General features: G+C 42.7%; 1 long non-coding RNA gene across 4 annotated transcripts; it reads right to left on the bottom strand.

Annotated features, from left to right (window-relative positions):
• Positions 1-252: 252 nt before the first annotated feature.
• On the bottom strand, positions 253-18,230 carry LOC143691612 (uncharacterized). Of its 4 annotated transcripts, none has more exons than XR_013179610.1 (7): positions 18,161-18,230; positions 17,561-17,669; positions 9,844-10,005; positions 9,002-9,294; positions 8,790-8,913; positions 7,952-8,111; positions 253-578 (listed from the first exon to the last, which is right to left on the bottom strand). It is a non-coding gene; the product is annotated as an uncharacterized LOC143691612 (long non-coding RNA). The 4 variants fall into 4 exon arrangements; XR_013179613.1 differs by having other exon boundaries at positions 9,197-9,294; XR_013179612.1 differs by having other exon boundaries at positions 9,002-9,195.
• Between the last annotated feature and the right edge of the window lie 4,915 nt (positions 18,231-23,145).

Raw genomic sequence — 23,145 nt, 5'->3', positions numbered from 1 at the left:
TGGATGCAAGTTCTTTTCCTATATGTGCATTGAAAATATTTTCCCCAGTCTATGGCTTGCCTTTAATTTTCTTTCTTTGAAGAGCAGAGGGTTTTAATTTGATAAAACCCAATTTATCATTTTTTTCTTTTCCAAATAGTAAAATATTTGTGAATGGCATGAAATAGAGATATCCATTTGTTTTTAAGTTTCTAGATAGTTTAGTGTTTACAACATGGCCAATTTATAGACATTTAATGAGCAGAGGACAAAAGAAAAAAAACCCGACAACAGCAACAAAAAACATCCCCCCAAATAAAAAACAAAAAACAAAGACTACTTTTCTTTCAAAAGCTTAACTACAAAACAGTTCATCTTGAAGTTTAGCAAACATTTTCCAAAGCAGAAGACGCCATAAGAATATCCTTGCCCTGTATCCACGTTGCCATGCATTTACGTCCTTGAGAAAGACTCTCTGGAAGGTTGTTAGTTTTTCTTTTCCTGCCCGTGGCCTCCTTCACATGAGGGGAATTAAAACCCCTGCTGTTTCAGGAGTCTGCTTCTGTGACTGAGGTTTTGGACAGCAAAGTAGCTATAGGCTAAAAAAAAAATCATAGGCATCTATTAGAAAATACTGTTGCATGGTAGTTTTGAAAATAATGTAGAATCACGCAGAAAAGCGATCCTCTAAATCGTTTGTGTGGGACGAAAGCATGGGGCTCACCTAGGCCTTGCTAATGCATAGGCATATTGAAGACCTACGCATAAGGAATGCCACAAGGGTGCACTGGTAGAAACCATCCTCACCGGCCACTTATACTGCAGGCTCACCATTAGCAAATGGAAGGGACACTGCCTTTGGTGTTAGAGGGCTTGAGTTTGAATCCAGCTTTTTTTTGTTTGACTTTCAGGAAATGTCGCCTTGAGGGTCTGTTTCTTTCTTATAAAATTAGGGTACTATCTTTCATGGCTGTTGTAATAATTAAATGAGATACGTGTGGAAGCACCTAACACAGGGTTCTGCATTATCTACATAGGATAGATACTCAATAAATGTATACTGGCTGTAAATGAGTTTGATATTCAAGGTTGCTATTTAAATCAAAAAATTATATTAAGTGACCACAGGCCATTAGTGCCTCATCATCTCAAGGTAGTTTCTCAGACTTGCTTGTTACTTCTCTGGGACCCTATGGGAATATACCACAAGACAGTCACTCAGAAAATATCAAAGGCACATGATATTCTCAAAGTAGTTTCCATCTCATGGGTGGAGTGTCTTAGCTAAGGCAGCCAGAATGGATTATGTTGGCTAGGTGCCAACATAGCCCGGGAGGGGAGAGAAGGCCAGAAAGGGCATATTAATGAGGAAGAAGCTGAGTACAAAGTCACAAAGTCAGTGTTTTCTTTTTTCACATTTAGCCTTTATCTCAAATCATTTATGTTTCAACAGACCTTTCTAGGTTGCAATAGGCCTTGCAATCTGCTGGATGCTATAGACAACTCAGAAACCAATCCCCATACTCTCCAGTGAGTAGGGCATCTGATATAAGATAGTCATTCAGGGCCAATATTATTGGTAGACATCATGAGCATTTCAGGAATTCTAAAAGAAGATACATGTGTAACTGGGGTTGGGAGACTGGAGGTAATGTAGAGGAAGTGATTATGTATGACATGATTTCAGCAGTGAAGGCTTTGCCCCCTGAGACCTTGACCCACTGCTCTCAGACATAGCTTATGAGGTTGTCTTCTCTAAGACCGATTTATCTTCCAAGAGGCTCTCTCATCTCTCCGACGAACTAATTCCTGGTAGTTACTTGGTCAATCCATCCCGTAAACACATTGACACTTTCAAATTAGATATCGTTGAGAGCAGCAGCTGGACTCCTTACCTTGTAAGTACAACTAAGCAAGTAGTATCCAATACAGTCATGAACTCCTTAAAGAGCCATCTAGCAGGGTTGGGGTGGGCGTTGTAGTGGAGTCATAGTGAGGATCATAGTGGGGTTTGGGGATAAGAACATATGAAGAAGAATGAGAAAAATATAGGAAGAAGAATAGAGAAAATGGTGAAGGTGAATGTGAAGAGATGGTCAACTACAGATTAGGAGAGCACTTCCCAGACAAGGGAGAGTGAAAGCAATCCCCACTCCTCCCAGGTGGAGACCTCCAAATTGCCCACGTTAAGGTGGCATTTGGTTGACTAGCCCTGGCCTATCAAGTATTTTCTTAATTGCTTGTACAGTTCACTGCTCTGACCCTATTTCCCTTTGCTGGTGTCTGTGCTTGCTTGTAGAATTAGAACAGGATTCTACAGAATAAGGATAGAGGGAGAATAGCAGCATGGGCAATGGTATAACATTGAGATTAAACATGGCTTTGGTTGAGGGATCAGTTTTATTGACTGGAAAGATCTATAGAAAGAAATGATGGAAAATCCATTCATTAGACAAATATTTGCTGAGAACCTACACTATACACCCAGTAGGTGGTAGAGCTATTCATGGAGAAGAAATGACTGGAGACCCTGAAAAGGGAGGGGAGCATATGTCAAAAAATGATGGCTAGTTTTAAAAAAAATTGAACATATTTCCCTCTGAAATTCAGTGGTAAAGATGAGAAAATAGATATTGAGAAATCAATAATCCCAAGTAAATATTGGAGAGCAATTTGTTAAAACTTGTATTGAGAATTTACAACTTGTTAGGAAGTTTGCTATGAGTTGTACAGGGGCTGTGTGTTGTAGGAGAGACATGAACAAGCCAACACTGAATAAAACATAATCCCAGCACTCCAGGAGTACACATTCTAATGGGAGAACAGATAAAAGAAAGCAATGAAATTGCAGTATTATAAAGGCCATAATAGAAATATGAATCCACCCAGATATCCCCACCCCATGTGTTAGGATCTTAGATTTTCCCAACCAGGACCCTGAACTTGGCATAACAGACTTAGCTCTGGGTGGGAATTTAACCAACTTTGAAGTTCCCTCCCTCTAATTATCAGGTCTTGGGCCTTTTCTCTATTTGTGGCTGAAGGCGATGAAGGCTTTTACATGCAATCAAGGAACTTCCTGGCTTTCACATTTTTTTTTTTTTTGCATGGGCAAGCTCCAGGAATCGAACCCAGGTCTCCAGGATGGCAGGCAAGAATTCTGCCATGGAGCCACCACCACACTATGCTGGCTTTCACATTTAGCTTTCAATGGCCTTACTACTCAATTTTGGTTATGTTTCTGAACTTCCAGCAATAACCATCAAATATCATTATCCATATAGCTACTACTTCCCCCATGTCTCAAATGCCCCACCTCCACTAGTGCATTCTTTTTTTTTTTTTTTAAATTTTTTTATTAATCAAAAAAAAGAAAAGAAATTAACACAACATTTAGAAATCATTCCATTCTACAAATGCACTCAGTAATTCTTAGTATCATCACATAGATGTATGATCATCATTTCTTAGTACATTTGCATCGATTTAGGAAAAGAACTAGCAAAACAGCAGAAAAAGATATAGAATGTTAATATAGAGAAGAGAATTAAAATAATAATACTAATAATATATATATATATAAAAAGGAAAAAGAAAAAAAACAAAAACAAAAGATACAAACACACAAACAAACAAACAAAAAACCATATTTCAGGTGCAGCTTCATTCAGTGTTCCAACCTAGTTACATTACACTTAGGTATTATTGTGCTGTCCATTTTTGAGTTTTTGTATCTAGTCCTGTTGCACAGTCTGTATCCCTTCAGCTCCAATTACCCATTATCTTACCCTGTTTCTAACTCCTGCTGGTCTCTGCTTCCAATGATATATTCCAAGCTGATTCTCGAATGTCGGTTCACATCAGTGGGACCTTACAGTATTTGTCCTTTAGTTTTGGGCTAGACTCACTCAGCATAATGTTCTCTAGGTCCATCCATGTTATGACATGCTTCATAAGTTTAGTCTGTCTTAAAGCTGCATAATATTCCATCGTAGGTATATGCCACAGTTTGTTTAGCCACTCGTCTGTTGATGAACATTTTGGCTGTTTCCAGCTCTTTGCAATTGTAGATAATGCTGCTATAAACACTGGTGTGCAAATGTCCGTCTGTGTCTTTGCCCTTAAGTCCCTTGAGTAGATACCTAGCAGTGGTATTGCTGGGTCGTAATCCATTCTGCCATTCTATGTCTTTTGATTGGGAAATTCAGTCCATTAACTTTTAGTATTATTACTGTTTGGATAATATTTTCCTCTACCATTTTGGCTTTTGTATTATATATATCATATCTGATTTTCCTTCTTTCTACACTTTACTCCATACCTCTCTCTTCTGTCTTTTCGTATCTGACTCTAGTGCTCCCTTTAGTATTTCTTGCAGAGCTGGTCTCTTGGTCACAAATTCTCTCAGTGACTTTTTGTCTATAAATGTTTTAATTTCTCCTTCATTTTTGAAGGACAATTTTGCTGGATATAGGAGTCTTGGTTGGCAGTTTTTCTCTTTTAGTAATTTAAATATATCATCCCACTGTCTTCTAGCTTCCATGGTTTCTGCTGAGAAATCTACACATAGTCTTATTGGGTTTCCCTTGTATGTGACAGATTGTTTTTCTCTTGCTGCTTTCAAGATCCTCTCTTTCTCTTTGACCTCTGACATTCTAACTAGTAAGTGTCTTGGAGAACGCCTATTTGGGTCTATTCTCTTTGGGGTGCGCTGCACTTCTTGGATCTGCAAATTTAGGTCTTTCATAAGAGTTGGGAAATTTTCAGTGATAATTTCTTCCATTAGTTTTTCTCCTCCTTTTCCCTTCTCTTCTCCTTCTGGGACACCCACAACACGTATATTTGTGCGCTTCATATTGTCATTCAGTTCCCTGATCCCCTGCTCAAGTTTTTCCATTCTTTTCCCTATAGTTTCTGTTTCTTTTTGGGATTCAGATGTTCCATCCTCCAGTTCACTATTTGTAGCTTCTGTCTCTTTAGATCTACCATTGTAGGTATCCATTGTTTTTTCCATTTTTTCTTCTTTGTCCTTCACTCCCATAAGTTCTGTGATTTGTTTTTTCAGATTTTCTATTTCTTCTTTTTGTTCAGCCCATGTCTTCTTCATGTCCTCCCTCAATTTATTGATTTGGTTTTTGAAGAGTTTTTCTATTTCTGTTCGTATATTCAGCATTAGTTGTCTCAGCTCCTGTATCTCATTTGAACTATTGGTTTGTTCCTTTGACTGGGCCATATCTTCAATTTTCCGCGCGTCATCCATTATTTTCTGCTGGTGTCTGGGCATTTGATCAGATTTCCCTGGGTGTGGGACCCAGCTGGTTGAAAGCTTTTTCTGTGAAATCTCTGGGCTCTGTTTTTCTTTTCCTGCCCAGTAGGTGGCGCTCGTGGCGCTCGTCTGTCTGCACGGCAGTCGGCCCGGGAAACCGCGCGTGGAGGCGGGGGTCGCTGGCCGCCACGGCTTGGGAGAGTGCTGGTCCCAATTGCCCAGCTGGCCCGAAACGCCAAGCGTGATGGGAGGGCCCCGCTATCCAATGTTCCTAGTCAGACCGGGGAGCCACGTGCGTGGAGGGGACCCCAGTCGCCAGCCGCCCCGGCCGGGAAAACGCGCGCCCCTCGGGTATCTCACCGCAGCAGATTTTCCCTGCCCGTTCAGCTGTTCCAGAATGGGGTACGCTGTCTTTTTGGTCTCTGTCGTGACTCCGGGAGCTGTTTCGTATTGTTTCTGTTTCTTTAGTTGCTTTTCTGGAGGAGGAACTAAGACCCGCGCGTCTTACTAAGCCGCCATCTTCTCCGGAAGTCTAGTGCATTCTTTTTGAAAGGTCATCTTACCAATGCCCCAGTGGTAAGAGCTGTAACCATTGGACTGTCACCTTCTGCCAGAGACTATCTGTGACCCACTTTCTACCAGCAATGGTATCCTCATTACAAGCCTGGCAGTGAAACCGAACTTATTGCCTATATTCTGGAACCACTCCTAGTGTGGGTTCTCTGGAAACAGACACCCAACAAAGTTTGGAGTCACAGAATTTTTGAATTGCCCTGCTCTTACAGATCAGTTGAAGTTCATAGTGTAAATTTGCAGAAGGCCGGTCATGTAAGAGTTTGACTCTTATCCTACAGTCTCATATTGTCAAGAGTAGGTCCAGAGAACTCAGTGGTTGCAGACCAGGGTTTTGGGTTGGAATGTAGACAGGGAAAAATTCCAAATGGGAGGAGGAATCTAGGGTGATAGGGACTCGCAGAGACCAAGCTGGATGGTCCAATAAGTGTAGCGAGAAGGTCTTCCATGTACTAGTGTGGTAGAAAGAGTTGAAAAAATAATTGCAGCCATGTAAGGGTATGAAGAAAATTTTTAGTTCAAATGAGTAAGTGAAAGAGAGAATTGATGAGGAGGTTGCAATAGAAAGATGAAATGACCAATTTGCAACCTTCACGGGGAAATCCTCTTTGAAGAGACCCAGAAAATATCTGCAGGTGGGAAGTTTTATGGGCCTGAGATGAAGGCTGGCAAATCCATTTAAGGCAAGCAGATGTGAGGCAGAGGTGATGATTGTTGACATTAGAGACTTTAGCGGAGGCTGCAATAATCAGATTTGAATTTTAGATTCTGCCAAATAGCAAAATAATAGATTCCATATCTGCCCACTAGGAATTTATAATCTGAAACCCCTGAGAGAAGACGAAAAACCAATTTCCTCATTCCTGGAGGAAGGATCTCACTTCCCCACCCCCACCCCCCAAACTGAAAGGAACGAGAAGAACGTTTTGGTGGTATCAAGTCTAAAATGTTAAAGTATGTTGAAATCTACTTTGGTGGTCTGAGTGAGGGTCAGAACCCATTTTTAAAAACAGACGTCTAATGGCTTCTTCCTCTTTTACTTTCTGCCATAGGGTCGGCTAGGCAAGAGAAATGACTCATTCACACATTTAGCACCAGTGACCTTACTCATTCAGAAACTTCTTAACTACCTCACCCTAACTTACTCTACTTTAACTAACAATATTCTCCAGCTTTAGTGATCAGCATTATGCCTCTCACACATGTGATGGATTTTATGGTTTATATTAGAAGTAGGCTTGTTGTATTAATTCCCATTTTAGTGATGTGGAAGTTGAGCTAGGTGAATCACCTTCGGCTAGACATTGATTAGCTCTTTCTATTATCACCAAAAACAGCAAACATTAAAATAGACAGTCGAGTTGATAGTTTGAGATCTGGACCTAATAACCTCATAGAAATGACCACTATTGGATTTGAAGAAGTGGTAGCATGTCTATTAATGAGCAATTTCTGTCCTGGAATGATTCCTTATTCAACTTTATATTTCCTCTGACAGCAAAGAGCTTGGTAATAGGTGTTCAAGAAAGATGTTTGTTGAATGAATGAATGAATGAATGAATGGAATACCTTAACTATCAATTTTCTGTAGTCACTGTCTTTTCTGAGAGGAATATAATAAAATTCATGCTTTGTAGCTAAGGCAAACCTTTTGTTATCAGCGGTGAAGTGTTCTCAAATGCAAATATCAAGGATAAGGAGATATAATGCATTGTAGACTCTTCAGTGTCCTTGGTCTTACTTGCTCCACTGTTCAGTATTTGATGCTAATATCCATGTGATTTCTGGGACAGCAACGGGGGAGTAAATCCGGACTACAAACAGTCCTCCAACTTCCAGGGCTTGGGTTGCCCAAAGCCTTACATTTTCAAATTTATCATCTGAACCACAGAAGCTTCAATTGAGGCCCCTGTGATGCTGGTCAAGGTGGAGAATGTTAGTGAATCCCAGAAAAGTCAAATTCAACCACTAGATAATCAGTGACACATCTACAAGAAAGTCATTTGGGGGTTACAAAATATAAGCTGTAGGCTTCATCTTGAGGTGTTTGTAATCTATCTGGGCAGGAGAAGACATAAAAAGTGTGAAAGGTGCCAATAAATGGTATAGATAGCAATTCAAGCTAATACATACTTGTCACCGGGCAATATGTGATTATGCAGCATACATCTCACACACATACACACGAACGCTCCGTCTTGATTTCTACCAGAAGTCCAAATTTCTTCGAGTATCCACTCCTCCCAGGGGATTCAGGAGAAGATGAGGCTCCCTCCAGGTCCAGGCTGAGTTCCTAATAGTACAAGACAAATGACACATGGACCACTGCTACTATTATTGGTCCAGCAGTGGGCATATAACCAATCACTCTGAAGGGAAAGACCGAGAGACACTACTTGGGGAGGGGCTTCTTGTTCTCTCCTACTTGAGATGTACAATGAAAAGTGTGGTCCTAGCTGTTTTGGCGGCCATCTAATGACCACACGCACGCACACACACGCGCGCGCGCACACACACACACACACACACACACAAACAGACTTAGGAAGGCAGAGTAGAGAAAACTTGGGTCTCTAATGACACAGTTGAGTCCCTGAATCAACCTTGGACTCCGCCCTAACCCAGGCCCTGCTGATCCATGAGATGATGAATGTCCTGGCTTGGTGGGGGATTTGTTTCCAGTAGGATCTCAACGGAGACAATGACCAATTGCCAAATGTGTGGCGGATAATAATTACTGTGAGAGCTCAGCACGAGGAGAGTTCACATCAGGCTAAAAGTGGTCAGGACAGCATTCAGAGAGACAGAGACTTCAAGAATGAAGAGAATCTGTACAGACAGAGGAGGAGAGTAAGGAATTCCAGGCAAAACCCCGAAAGACGGAGTTGGAGGAGTAATAAAAGAGAGGGCACGTCTAGAAAGGGTAGGTCAGAGCTGATTTTAGAAGACCTTTAAGATGAAGTGAAAGTACCTGGAACCTTACTCTTTCCTCACTTAGGCCTCAGTGAAGAGTTTTGAACAAGCAGATTGTCTGTCCCTGCCAGCAGAGTTGAACATCTGAAGCCAGGTGCACTTTCCACAGCCTGATATACCAGCTGGTGCATAAAAACAAGTTCCCAACATTAGTGGATATTTTAAGCATACGGCCCCCACCACTGCCCCTTCACCCCAACCTGTCCACACTTTGATCTCATCTTTCTCTCCCCACTTTCATTGGCTCTGTGATCCTGACTTTGACCCCACATTTTTGACTTCTCCAGAACAGTCTCTCATTCTGCTCGCCCGATGATTTAGTCCTCGCTTCCTCTCCCTCATGAACTCTGGGTTAATATGTTTCTCTGCAGTGAAGCCCCACTGTTTTCTTCTTGAACGCCTTACTTCCTCAGAGGCCAGTTCCCCATGTCAGGAACAGAGGAGAGAAGCACAGGAGAGATTCACATGAGAAATATGCAGAAATAATACAAACGTGCTGTGCCCTACAGTTAGAACAAAGGTGGTTATAAGCAAAGTTACACAAGGAGTTATAAATACAAATAAATTAGAAGTTGACAAGAAAAATACAAACAACAAAATTGAAAAATGAGCAAGTTAACCAAAAGGAAAGGATGCTCAAAGTCACTAATATTTAGGGGAATGCAAATTAAAGAAGCAATGAAATGTTACTTTTCAAATATCGATCACTCCGCCAAACAATCAAAAAAACACCTGTTGGTGGAGGCATGGGGGAAATTGTGCCCTTAAGCATTACTCAAAGAAATATGAAGATTTACAGCCTTATTTGGAGAGGACAAAAATAGCAATCTATCTTACTTCCATAATATCTGCGCTCAGTAGGCTATAAACATACCAGGATGGACAACTTATGATCTATTGTAAGCAGTTCCTTTTTTATAGGAATTCCCTGACTTTTATAAGGTAGTCTTTGTTTTACCACTTGAGTGACAGCCAGAAAAGCCTAGACTCTCTTTCATAAGAATGCCTATCAAATATTTTAGGAAAGATAATATATTCCCTCTTGATATTACCTTCTCCAAGTATGTGGATCCTTCGATGAGATTTCAACTTGATTTTTCTTTCTTTCTTTCTTTTTTTTTTTATTTTCTACAGGGGTGGTGGCATATGGACCAGGAATCCAACCTGGGTCTCCTGTTCAACTTGATTTTGAGGTTCCATTAGATTGGATAGTCCTTTAAAAATACATGTATCTGGTCTGCCTTTATCTCTTTAAAGTTTGGTACTCAAAGTTAAATGCAATACCATAGATGTGGTCTGACACATTGTGAACCATTCAAGATTCTGTACTTCTGTTAGTGCAAATAAGATCAAGTTTTGATTATCAAATAATGCTGTTGGCTCTTACTGAACTACTGTCAACAAAGACCACTGTTTTCTTTTTACTTATCACTGAAAAGTGTGCTCTCTTTCTGTTTCTCTTACACACACACACACACACACACACACACACACACACACGCACATGCACATGCACATGCTCTTCATGAAGCATTGGCTTTTCAGATGCAAATGGCATTATGGAACTATCTTTGGAGAAAGACTGACCTGAGTTTGAATCTTGGCTCTATTGCATTCTGTGTGACTGGGACTGTTTATTAATTTGTCTAACATTGGTTTTCTTAACAGTAAAATAAGAATTCTAACTTGCAGAGTTCTTTTAACAATTAAAAATAATTTATATAAAGTCTAATCCATACAAGACACAGTAACAATAGCCCTTTCTTCCTTTGATAAATTCTTTTGTTAATATACAAATTTAATGCCACTGTAGATCCAGCTCATTGTACCAACATTCACAGGCCATTGGGAATTGAGATAATAGCTTCCTTGAGTTCATTCTTCACCCTTGCTTCCTGTCAATTTTCACCACTCATCTCCTCTTGTCCACCAGTCTGTACCCTTTGCATAAGGTCAGCAGCCATTCATTCTTCCATCTGAGTATCGTTTGCTCCAGTAGTCATTTGGTTACTTGGCAGATTCTACCTTCTTTCTTGATGTCAGAACTTTAATTTCTTGCCACCGTTATTTTATTTTTTCACAACTCCACAAAAATCAGCAACAGTGGATTTTGTGATCTTATAAGGGAGGAGAATTGGGTGCATTTTGGGCATTTAAGGGAATCAGACAATTTTCTCCCCAAATTCCCATCAATTTCACTTTTACCGAGACATTCTTCCTTGTTAAAGTAGAAGCTCCCCTGTCTCTCCCTCCATTTACTGATTGATGATTCTGTCAGTAAAGCAAGATGAGAGTTTGTCAGATGCTCTACTTTTAGCCAAATAAGATTCTCTTCAGATGTCCTCCCAGTTGAGTAGGCTTCTAGGGGGTGTTGAGATCTAGGTCAGGAAAGTATCCTTTTGACTAGCTGGCCTGGAGTATGTTTTCCCTAAAGCCACCCATGTCCCCATCTGGAGGTCTCATCCTCTCATCCTCTACACAGGAGCATGGCTTCCTGACATGTTGCTAAACTTCATCCCTTCCTACCAGGTCAGTTCTTTCTTCAGTCTGTTGACCCTGGAACTTTTCACTATCCTAATCATCTCCCTTCATGTTCCCAGTTCCCTCTTTAGTCAGCTTAAATTCCATTATTAGAATAACTCATAAACATTTTAAATCTCTTGCTCATTTTTCTCTTCATCAAAGTTAGCTGGTTAAATTCTGGTCCTGATGTTCTATGCTGTGCTAAATCTCTGACTCTGAACATTGCTAACATTGCTTGGGAAAATAATTGCAGACCCACATTGATTAGTCTCACTTTAATGACCGCAAACCTCAAATGGACACACAGCACTGCCTGCCACTTCTACTTCATTTTCTAGTGGTTGTTTTCCCACTCTCCTAGTGGACTTTTTCACATACTTCCTTACCCCTCAATACCCCTCACACTTCCCTTTCACTGACCTTCTTCGTATGAATGTCCCTACTGTCCCCTTGTGCTTGTGGTTGCCTCTGCCTTGAGCCCCCCACACTCCTCTTTAACTTCATGATTCACTTCTTCATTTTATTCATGCCTTTGTTTAGTCCTGCCCTAATCACCTTATCTACTAGGGTACTAGGGCATCCTCCATCACTAACTCTCTATTCTCTTTTCATCCATAGTATTTTTCTCTACCTTAGATTGTTTTATATACATCTATATTTTTTTAATTTTCATTTTCAGAATTACCACGTACATGCTCATAACTCTTTTTGGGTGCTCCATCACATTCCTGTCCATAAAATCTACACTAGCAGGTTTGGATATCTGCCCCTGAGCCCTCCATCCTGATGCTCCAATTGTACAGATTGCTCCCAAGTTCAGTTACAAGACTTTTGTTAGCCCTTCTTCTAGGTTGAATCCACTCTTTTCCAGATGTTTTTCTCCTTCTTAGTTTATTCGTTCCTTGGGCTAGAGCCTGCCATCTGGGAAGCAGGACCACAGAGCCTAGAGCCACAGGGAAAGGAAGCCCAAATTTCCCAGGTGGGTCACTGGCGTGATGGTGAGCAGGGACACTCCTGCTTCCCCCTCTGTTACTCTGAACCATGTGTTCTACCTAGAGAGGGCACAGCAGCATTACAGCAGCTGTTCTCAACAAGGCCTCACCAAGCTGACTAAGCCTAGTGCCCTAAGGCATCCATGTATAGAATGGATGACAAGGGGTTCTGGACCACCTGCTCATGCAGCTCAGGCTTGTCCTCTTCGGCTTTGCTTGTGCCTTACCCTGGATGCTCTATTCCCATCTTATGGTGGATTGTAGCTGGGTCCACCTGACTTTATGTCTTTGTATGTCTGTTAGGACCCAGATCATGATGGTGGTTCTGGTCAATTGTTCAGTTGGTATGTCGTCGTGAGGTGTTTTCTCTCTGCCAGGATTCGGTAGCAGACAAGTTGCTATTTTTCAAATGGTGTATAATTCTCTGCTGTATATGGTAAGCTGCTGCTCTTGATCTCTTGGGGTCTATCTTGTGCTTCACCTATTGGTCTTGCTTTAAGTACTACATGACATCTTTTCTTATCCTGGATACCTCTGATATACTAAGGACCTGCTGACTCATATGCCCAAACAGCAGATGACCTGTAGGATGTTCTAAAGCATAAGTTATATTCAGGTCTCTTAATTGGCTAAAACCTCCAATGTCTTCCCTTTGCACTTAGAAGAATATTCAAATTCTTTGGCATTACTTTCAAATAACTACATGATATAGCCCTCTCTAGCTCTCCCACCTTATTTCCCCCCTCATTTCCCTCACTTACTGTTCTAATTTGCTAGCTGCCAGAAAACAATATACAAGAAACAGAATGGCTTTTAAAAAGGGAAATTTAATAAGTTGCTAGTTTACAGTTCTAAGGCCCAGAAAATGTCCCAATTAAAACAAGTCTATAGAAATGTCCAATCAAAGGCATCCAGGGAAAGATACCTTGGTTCAAGAAGGCTGATGAAGTTCAGGGTTTCTTTCTCAAATGAGAAGGCACATGACAAACACAGTCAGGGTTTCTCTCTCAGCTGGAAGGGCACATGGCGAACATGGCATCATCTGCTAGCTTTCTCTCCTGGCTTCCAGTTTCATGAAGCTCCCCAGGAGGCGTTTTTCTTCTTCATCTCCAAAGCGCTGGCTGTGGACTCTCTGCTTCATGGTGCTGCAGCATTCTCTGAATTTCCAAAATGTTTCCTCTTCTATAGGACTCCAGAAACTTATCAAGATCCACCCAAATGTATAGAGACATGTTGTCACCTAATCCAGCTCAACAACCACTCTTGATTAAATCATATCTCCAGGGAGATGATCTGATTACAGATTCAAACATACAGTATTGAATAGGGATTATTCTGCCTTTATGAAATGGGATTTTGATTAAAACATGGCTTTTCTAGGGGACGTACATTCTTTCAAACCAGCACATGTATCATGCTCTACCTGGTTTACTTTCTGTTTGAAACCTGCCAGGCAGGGTCCCCCCTTGGGGCCATTGCTTGTGTTGTTCCCTTTACCTGGGTCACCCTGCCCACCCCCCTCCTTCACGTGTGGAGCCATCTCATAATTCAGGAATCAATTGTTATTGATTCATGTTAAATCTTCAGTTAAGCCCTTCTGGACCCTTCCCCATTTAAGACTGACTGCCCACCTCCCCTCATCTTCACTGTCAGTCTATCTTATCACTCCTGTATTGATTTCTATGACACAGATCATCATCTGAAGTGTTCTCATTTATTTAATTGCTGTCCAATTTATATGTTGTTTTTCCCTCTCCCATTTTTCAGAAAGCTCCCTCAACAAAGGGCTCCTGTCTCTCTTTCAGTGCTGTACCTCCATCACCCAAACAGAGAAGGCACCCAATTCATGTTTCTTAATGAATGAGTCAAAAAGCTACCCCTTCACCCCTTTCTTAATCTCCAGCCAATTTTATTGCTATGTGTGAAATTAAAACCAATGATGTGTTTATGGCTCAGCTGTAGGATTTTCTAAACAAGCCACCCTCTACTCATCTCCTCCCACTCCCTGAATTCCCCTCCCCCTCTCCCCATCCCTTTAGCCACCACCCCGCCCCCAACACACCTTAGTCAGTTTTCAGTAAGAGTGACCCCTGGAAGTCTGGAGAACATCACCGCCTACCTCTTCTTTTTTTGGTAGGCTGTATGGCAGTCACATTTCAGTATTTGTGAGTATCCCATCATTGCAGCACCATTTGTTAAAATTTTTTATTGTTTATTTTTTGTTTGTATTTTTGGGAAGTGCATGGACCTGGAATCGAACCCGAGTCTCCTGCATGGCAGGCGAGAATTCTACCACTGAACTTCCCTCACACCCCCACTTATCACCTCCTGCTTCTTAAACCCAGTCAATGCAAACCACTCTGGGATCAATTTTTTGGGAGGTGCCTGGTCCGGTAATCAAACCCGGGTCTCCCGTATGAAAGGTGCGTATTCTACCACTGAACCACCCATGGGATTGATTTTATAATCTATTGCCTCCTGGCCTCTTGCTTTATCCCCCACCTGAGTGGTACACTTGCTTTGACATTTCCTCAAGCCCAGGGATGGAGGATCAAATACTCACCTAAACAACTCCTGCTCCCCTGGCGAATTCCCTGTGCTTTGTATGCTGATATTAAAGGCTGTTCCCTGCTCCCACTTACAACTCACAATGCCCTTCCTTACTCTGTTTCTTCTTTCCATGTTCCTACCTGCCGCCCTCCACAGTAACTGTTTTCCCAGGTTCATCTGACTTCTTCTCCTTCCCAACTACATTGAGTTAAAAGCCTCTGATTGGGTCAGGTTAACCTCTAGCCAGATACATTCTTTTCTGTTTGTATGAAATGTGAACCGCCCATGGCCAAAAACCCAGGATTCCAGCATCTTATGCCAATCTACCCCAAATCCAAATCCAGGTTGTCAGCACTATCTGTGCAACTAGCCATTGCTCTCCCAGCTCTCTCTTTCATCTCAAACCCAGATTCTCAGTAGATTAAGTGATAAAAACCACACCTGTGCTGAAGTCCTTTGTTTTATTTTTATTCAAGTGTTTATATTCTCTAAAGACACATTCCAGAGCTCCTCTGATTTTCTCTGTTTTTAGACCAAAATGCTGCCTCTCTGTTTTCTCTTAACACCTATGTTGCCAGTGAACAAGTCTGGACTTGAAGGTCTCTTTACAATAAGTTCAGATTTAGGTAAAAAATGTATTTGTCCCCATATTTCCATTTACCACTGAGATCTTTCATTCAAATATAGCAGAACTGTTTATGCCTTAAAATACAATTCTTCTTTGGGTGTTAATCCTAGAGTCAAGAAATCTGTATGCCCTGCACAAAGGAGAATAAGCAGGTGAAAACATAAAGGAGATGATAGCTGAAAAGTGAACCCAGTTCCTAAGTGTGCTGGTTTGAAAGTGTTATGTACCCCAGAAAAGCCATGTCCTTTAATCCTGATTTAATATTGTAGAGTGGGAGCTTTTGATTGAATTGTTTCCATGGAGATGTGACTCAACCAGTTGTGGATGTGGCCTTTTGATTAGGTGGAGACGTGACCTGCCCATTTAAGGTATGCCTTGATTAGTTTATTGCAGTCCTTTAAAAGGGGAAACATTTTGAAGAGAGCTCAGAGATGAAGATTCGCAGACATTTGAAGGTGCCTGAAGTGCTGATAGAGAGAGAAAACACCTAGACATGGACATTTGGAGATGCAGAGCCCAGCAGACATCACCATGTACCTTCCCATGAGATGCTGAGCAAACCAGAACCCAGAGTTGTGTCCTAGAGATGCTACACGAAGACCCACAGAAGTTAAGAGAGGAAACCACTGGCATCAGAAGCTGGAAGCAAAGGAACCAGGAACAAGGACCACAGATGCCAACCATGCGCCTCCACATATGACAGACATCGGCCTTTCTTGTATCAAGTTATCTTTCTCTGGATGCTTTAGTTTGGATATTTTTTTTTGGCCTTAGAACTGTAAACTTGTAACTTATACAAATTAAACTTGTAACTAATACACTAGGCAAGAACTATGAGTCTCATGGCTATCAAAGAACTTCTAAAATGTTCAAGTGTACAAGGAGGAATCAATGAGGTCACTTTATGTTGTTGTTTGTTTGTTTTTTTACCTTGTATTGAGTACCATTAACTTTGTAGAATAATTTATCCCAGAATAAACATTTTGGTTGGAATAACTCCCACATATAAGTTATAGACACTATATTAAACAATGATAATACTGGGAAATGATAATATCAAACTCTTTTCTAAATAGATTAGTCTGTTTATTTACATGATTATGAATGCCCCTAAAGGTTCGAGCTGCAAAGCTATAGCATGAAGCACTTGAAGAACTAAGTAATTCAAAACAGCCACCACCAAGAGACTAGAATCCAGAGGCACTGCAGATTTCAGAATCAGACCTAGGTTTAAATATCAGTTCTATCACTTACTAGCTCCGTGACATTATTTAATCTTCCTGAACTTGACGGTACACATTCGTAAAAATGGGAATGAAGACTCCTTTCTGGGTTGTTCTGAGGATTTAATGATATAATAAGCAGGAAAACGCCAGTACAGATTATGACACTTGACTACTCGGGTCATGAAGTTGACTCTTCTTCCTACCAGAGGACCATCCCAAACAGTACAGTGATAGTCCCCACATAAATATTAGACATTCAACCTATGACCCTTAAAAAGAAGTTGGAAATAATTTTGTTCCACCTCCTTAAAAAGCTGCCAGTGAGAACAACATCCTTGTAAAGCTTACTCAAAACTTTGAGGAAAGGGAAACCTCAAATTTTTGCTGTCAGAGGATGCTTAGTGTTGTTATAGAGGAAGTGCTATGGTGTCTGTTTCGCTCCAATGGGAATTCCAGTGCAGACTTCAAACCAGAAAACTCTTACTTCTATCAAAAAGTATTTACATAGAAACAGAGCACCAGAAGTAGCTAAATTAAAACTCAATGACATCATTGTTTAAGTGATGAAGACCTGAACTTTGATATCAAATCTCACCCCATGTCCTTAATTAGCTGTAGGCAATGTTTAAATATTGAGTAAAATGTAAGACTATGGTTCTCATTTCAAACCTTATTTCCAATGGCTCAGTCATCCTCATTAAAGCATTTTGTCATTCCCATGAACTTGAACGAACTCCCCAAGTTAAGGAAGGGGAAAACCTCAGGAAAAGCAAACCCATGGCCAGTGTGCCTTAACTCTACCTCCTATCCCCACATCAGACACCACACCATGACACCCATTCCCGCTGACCTTGGCTGTGCTCTCGTTTTGGAGTCCAGGATAAGTGAAGGCAAGTAAGCAGCTCTGATTACAAGTCTTGCATATGTCTAGCTGTTTGTTGTCTGCCATGTGGAGTTCCCTTCACAAAGGTAAGGATAAACATGCTCTATCAGAGAAGTGCCAATATGTATTTGCTACTGATCAGCACCAAAGAAGTTGCTTCTCTGTTTGTTCTCATTTGGCTTGGACCTTTGACCTCACCTCCTTGGCTATCACTGGCTCTGTCCTTCCTGTTTTGGAGGTCAGGTCTGCCCCTCTTGGTCCACAGCTCTGCTTCATCCCTGGAACTGTTTTAGCTCTGGATCTCACATGGCTCTAGCCTGGCTCAGTTGGTGCTGATCGTGTTCACTGAACACGGGTCTTTAGTACTTTCCTAGCAACCGAATGTTTTTACTACACCAACTGGGCAGAGCCTGTTGTGGCCCAAGCAGGCAGCCACTCGTTGTTGTCCTCACCTGGTCCGATTAACCTAGTTCTGGGAAACAGCTCTGTGGGGTCTGGCCTTGTCTAGCCCTAAGCACTGGAGGGAGTCTTCATAGCCCACACCTTTCCTCAGGGGACAGGCTGTACCTGGGGGCAGCCCAAGCCAAAAGGGCAGCCTCCACTTCCTTTTCTGGAATTGTGGTTCACTAGTTATTCCTCAACCCTACCGCAGTTGCCTTGGCAACAACACACCCTGGGGTTTGCTGGGAAAATTCCACGCTCCAGTTTGGCACCTGTTCCTGGTAGCAGACAGGTCTGAACTGCTGGAGAAGAACTGGGGCTTGATGAATTAGATATTGAACTGATTGGGGCAACAATGGAGTCCCTTTACATGAAAGTGACCTGCAAAGCAGAGTTAAGGAAATGGCTTCTTTTCTTTCTTCTGCTAGCAATAAATCTCAACGCCCCAGGATGGCCTCAGCTTGGCAGGTTGATACTCAAATGATTTCTGATGTCCTACGTGCCAACCGCAAGTCAAGCCTGAGCCCTGCCAACTCAGCCTCCACAGAGAATCCCTTTTCTGGGGATGAGAGATGCCATTCCAAACCCCAGCAAGCTGGAACATGTCCACTCCTACCCCTTGTATGAAGCTACAGCACACAGCGGTCAGCTGAATTTAGAGAGCAGAGGGTTGGCCTGTCTGTCCGGGAAATGTTAGTCCATTCTCTGAAATCTGAAACATGAAGAGAAAATTGGCCATGGAGGATCCATGGCTCCAAAACTGATAAAAATGTTCCAAAATCTTGCTCTGTCATATGCTTGATTACCCCAGTCCTCAGGATGGCAAATGAGCTTCCATCTTCATTATGGCTTGGAAGGGATGTGCAGACAGTTCTTTGACTTCTGTCTCGTTCCATCCATTCCAAATGGCTGCTCCCAAAGGGGGGAAAGAAGAAGAAGAAGAAAGAAAAAGGCATAAATAGCCCTCCCGTGGACTGTCTCATTTACTCTGGAAAATGTCCTCATAGGTTAATGTTGCTCCTTCTGCTTTGGGCACATGTCGATCACATGCTGGGAGCCGTGGAGCTGCTCCCGGCTCCTGCTGCGGTGACGCCCAGCGGGGCACCCAGCGAACGGGGCAGGCAGTGTGGACCGAAGCTTCGGTAATCCAGCTCTGGCTTCTGGGTTATGTGTGTGTGACTGGAAATTACATGAGGAGAAAAGTCTCTGATTTCTTTACTGGGAGAAGGATGAAACAAGAGGGAAGGGAGGAGTGATTATGATGCCTCCAAGTTGTGCGGAAGGGAGAAGACCCTTCCAACAATGAGGAGATGAAATCCCCTGCCTGTCACAGAGAACAGCCTGAGAGCATCAGGATCCGCAAGGAAAAGGGGCGCCTCGAGTCCCGGAAGGCACGTGGCAGATTACCCGTGGTGCCAAGTACCCTGACCAGGGCTTTTAGTGGCAAGGAGAAAGGAGAGGAGGAGGGATGGGTCCACCCACACTGGATACTGTCTTTTGGGAAAAAGCCAAAGAGCTGAGATACTCTATATCCATAAAGTCTCAGAATTCTCCAGCTCTAAGCCAGGGAGCCCGAGCCTCACTTAGCCGCAGAGACAATACGGCGCCAGAGGACATGGCCAGAAGGCTGCAGGCTGTGGGGAAGAAAGTGGCCATGGGGTCCTGCTAAAAGATGCGGGGCTCCGTTTGGTGAGGATGTCAGTAGAGAAGGTATAGGGCTCACCCAGAAAGAAGCAGGGACGCAGGAAGGAGACGAAAGTGAGGCCAGTAAGGCAGCCGGAGAAATTTGAAGGCAAATGTGGCTATATGTGCAGCTAATAGAGCAACAGACCTATGGCCTCTGTGGGCAAACAGAGCAGGAAGATGCTCTGAGTTGGGGCTGTGGGAACTAATGCCACCCCCTTTCCCTCACCACCTCTCCACTTCACATGTTCTCAGGCACAAGGCAGAGGCTGGCGGATGGAAGTGAAATCTGCTCCCACTGGTGTTGGAGGTGGGCAGCGCGCCCGGATGCCCTATGAATCACCTGCAGCAGGCGAAGATCATCACTCTCCCATCTGCTGTCCCTGCTCCCAGCCTCCATATTGACGAGTGGGCAGCTGGGAGCACGCCCAGGGATCGCCGATGTCCTCCCCTTTCCGATCTCACCCAGCGGAAGGGAGGCTCCCTCGGATCTCTAATGTCGGTGCGCTCTGCCCAGGACTGGGGCTATTGTAGCTGTGGGGTCCTACCCCAGCCTGCGAAAGACCCTGCCCCTGCCCCCTCCAGCAAATGCTTGTGAGTGACCCTGGGATCATTCCCTTGGAATCAAGAAATAAACAGACCGACTGGGAGCTCTGGTGCCAGGGGAGTCTCACTTGTTTTATGACCTGGCTCCAAACCCTGGATATATAAATATATCCATTCAGCCATTTGTGAGGGGGACACGAAGAGGGAAATACCTGTTTTGTTTTGGCTTCTATCACTATTCAACTTCACTCCATATATTTAGGGACTCATATAGCTTTACAGATGGAGTGGACATCAAGGAGTGTTCCAGCCTGGTCTCTTGCTTTCGGTGAGTTCTGTGCCATGAAATCATATGAGACAAAAGAGGAATGATTTTAGCTACAAAGATGGGTCCTCATCCCACCTCCAGCATTGCCAGATGCCCTGAAAATTTCACAGATGAAAGAAATGACTCTATTAACAATCACATGTACTCACCCCAAATAAAATTTATAGTGGAGGCTAGGACTGATTTCTTTAGGAAAGATTATTGATGGCTTGGTATACATCAGTCATCACAAAACAGAGGCTTGGAAAGATTCTGTCCCATCCCCCCCAGACATAGATGAGGTGCGGGAGCATCAGGGTGGGAGCGTGGAATGAACGCCCAGTCCAGGGCTCTTAACCATAATGCCATAAGGAAGGCAGAAAAGGGAAAAACAAACCTAATTTTAAAAATAAACAAACCTGAATTACACAGTATCTTTTAAACAGTACAGTTTCAAGAACATATATCTCATCTCTGACTTGGCTAAAATAACTCTGCCAGTAAACATGTATAGGCACCTAAATCACTGGTGCTGTTCTTATATGAGCAAGCGCTTCTAAAGCGCGAGAAAGTAAGGTGCTCACCAGCAGGGTGGGCTTGGCCCTGAGTGCTAGATTTTCTGATACTGAGTTTCACACAGAACCCTTTCCCTTGGCCATGCCCATCTTGAGCACAAAGCCGAATGAATGGAGTCCCAAGTAAGGAGGCTTTCTAGAAAACGGGACCATGGCCTTCCCTAAAGTGACGTGGGCTTCTTGTGGGGCTACCTGATCCACTGACAAACTTCCTTCAGAAGCCAGAGACCCCCTATACGTTCCCTTGTTGCAACTTTTGTTACATGAAATCAATGATGTTTTCCGAATGTGTCCTTCTTGGTGTGCCTTCTACCTCAGGGATGACAAAGTTGGGGGAGATAGGCCTGGAGGCTGCCACCCCTCACCTCTGTCTGTAATGGCCAGCCAGGACGGCTCTGTTCTGGGTGAGCAGCCTTCTCCACACAGCACTCAAGGCAGCAGCTGTCAACAGAAGGAGATGACCTGCAAACTGACGCCCAATTGCCAGCTGTTTTACTGGCTCCTTCTGGGTGCAGAAGGATGTCGGAGGCTCCCACGGTTCTCTTCCGTTTGCTCTTTGTTTTCATTAAACTGTGATAGGATTGCAGACTTACTCATAGCACCCTAAGATGTGCAGAGAAACTATAGCTGTATAGTTACTTTGGTCTCCCTTCCTGGAAAAATGGGGGAGGGGAAAGAAAGGTTTTTTTAATTTTTTTATTTTTTTACTTTAGACCAGTGCCTCTCAAACGTAATGCACATACCAGTCACAGAGGAACCTGGTTCAAATGCAGATTCTGATTCTTTATGTCTGGTGAGTGTCCTGAGAGCTGTCATTTCTAATGAGCTCTCAGCTAAAGCTGGTGAATTGGGGACTGTACTTTGAGCAGCAAGACTTTTAGACGTTATAGTACGCTTCCCCTGGTATTATAATTGAAGATAGCTTCCTTATGCAATACTTCAGTCGCTCTTACATAAAATACTTGATCCTTCCGAGTTCTGTGTTCCCCCCCCCCCCCCAGCTCCTCTCAGAGATGATCTGTGGATGTATGCGGGAGGGATGTCTTTGGTGGCTCATGGCAGATGGGAAGATGGCATCTGTGCATCTGTGATTCCACATGGGGTTCTCTAATCATCTCTAGTCTCTGCTGTGACGTGGCAGATCTGGGCTACTTGGTGGATGGTTACCACTAAGATATAACTGGACTTCCCTCTCAGCCTGATTGTCTCCCAACTCTCAGAAATGAATCTGATAAACTGAGCTTACTAAGACATTAATGAATGGCATTGACTCCCTGGGTTAGCATAGAGAATCTGGGAACATCTAAGTAACTGTAAACATAATGGCAGACTGATTGATTTCGGGGGCAGGGGAATTTCAATGCCTCTGAAATCACAGGTGACCATCTGCTTATCCCATGTAGGGATGAATCGATGCTAAAATTCTCAACATCTCTAAGCTTTGGTTTCTTTTTCTGTAAAACATATCCATGTCATAGGGTTTTTGCCTGGCCCAGATGGCACATTTTCATGTCCTCCCAAAGCTGCAGTGAAGCATAGTGATTCCACTTTTGGTTCATCTCAATCCAAGTGAAATCTGAATCCTGTTGAAGTAAAAGAGGATTGCCCAAATCTTGAGAATTCCTGAGCTAGGATAAAATTTGCTAATAGTTGACTTTTACTACCTATGATTTACTTGTCCACTCATCCATCCATTCCATTTAGCCATGAACAGCTATTAAGCATTATAAATGTATCACACATGGAACTGTGCACTAGATTTGAATCTATCTTTTGAGGTAAATGAGAATATAATGCTCAGGGCCACACTTCAAAGACACAAATTTCCCATTGCATTCATTTGCAAAAGAAATATAGCATAATATTCCGACATAAAATCTGCTTCAAAATAGTCTCGACTCAAATCCTGTTGAAAACCCCTTTGCTTAAGTAACACTCTAAAGAGTCCTTCTCTGGGTGATGCAAACCAGAGGCTTTAGAATGCTCCACAGATTGCCTCT

This window comes from Tamandua tetradactyla, chromosome 7 (genome assembly GCF_023851605.1).
Source record: "Tamandua tetradactyla isolate mTamTet1 chromosome 7, mTamTet1.pri, whole genome shotgun sequence".
NCBI classification, from domain to species: domain Eukaryota; kingdom Metazoa; phylum Chordata; class Mammalia; order Pilosa; family Myrmecophagidae; genus Tamandua; species Tamandua tetradactyla.
The sequence above is the reverse complement of the archived record's forward strand: the minus strand, read 5'-3'. Positions and strand labels throughout refer to the sequence as shown.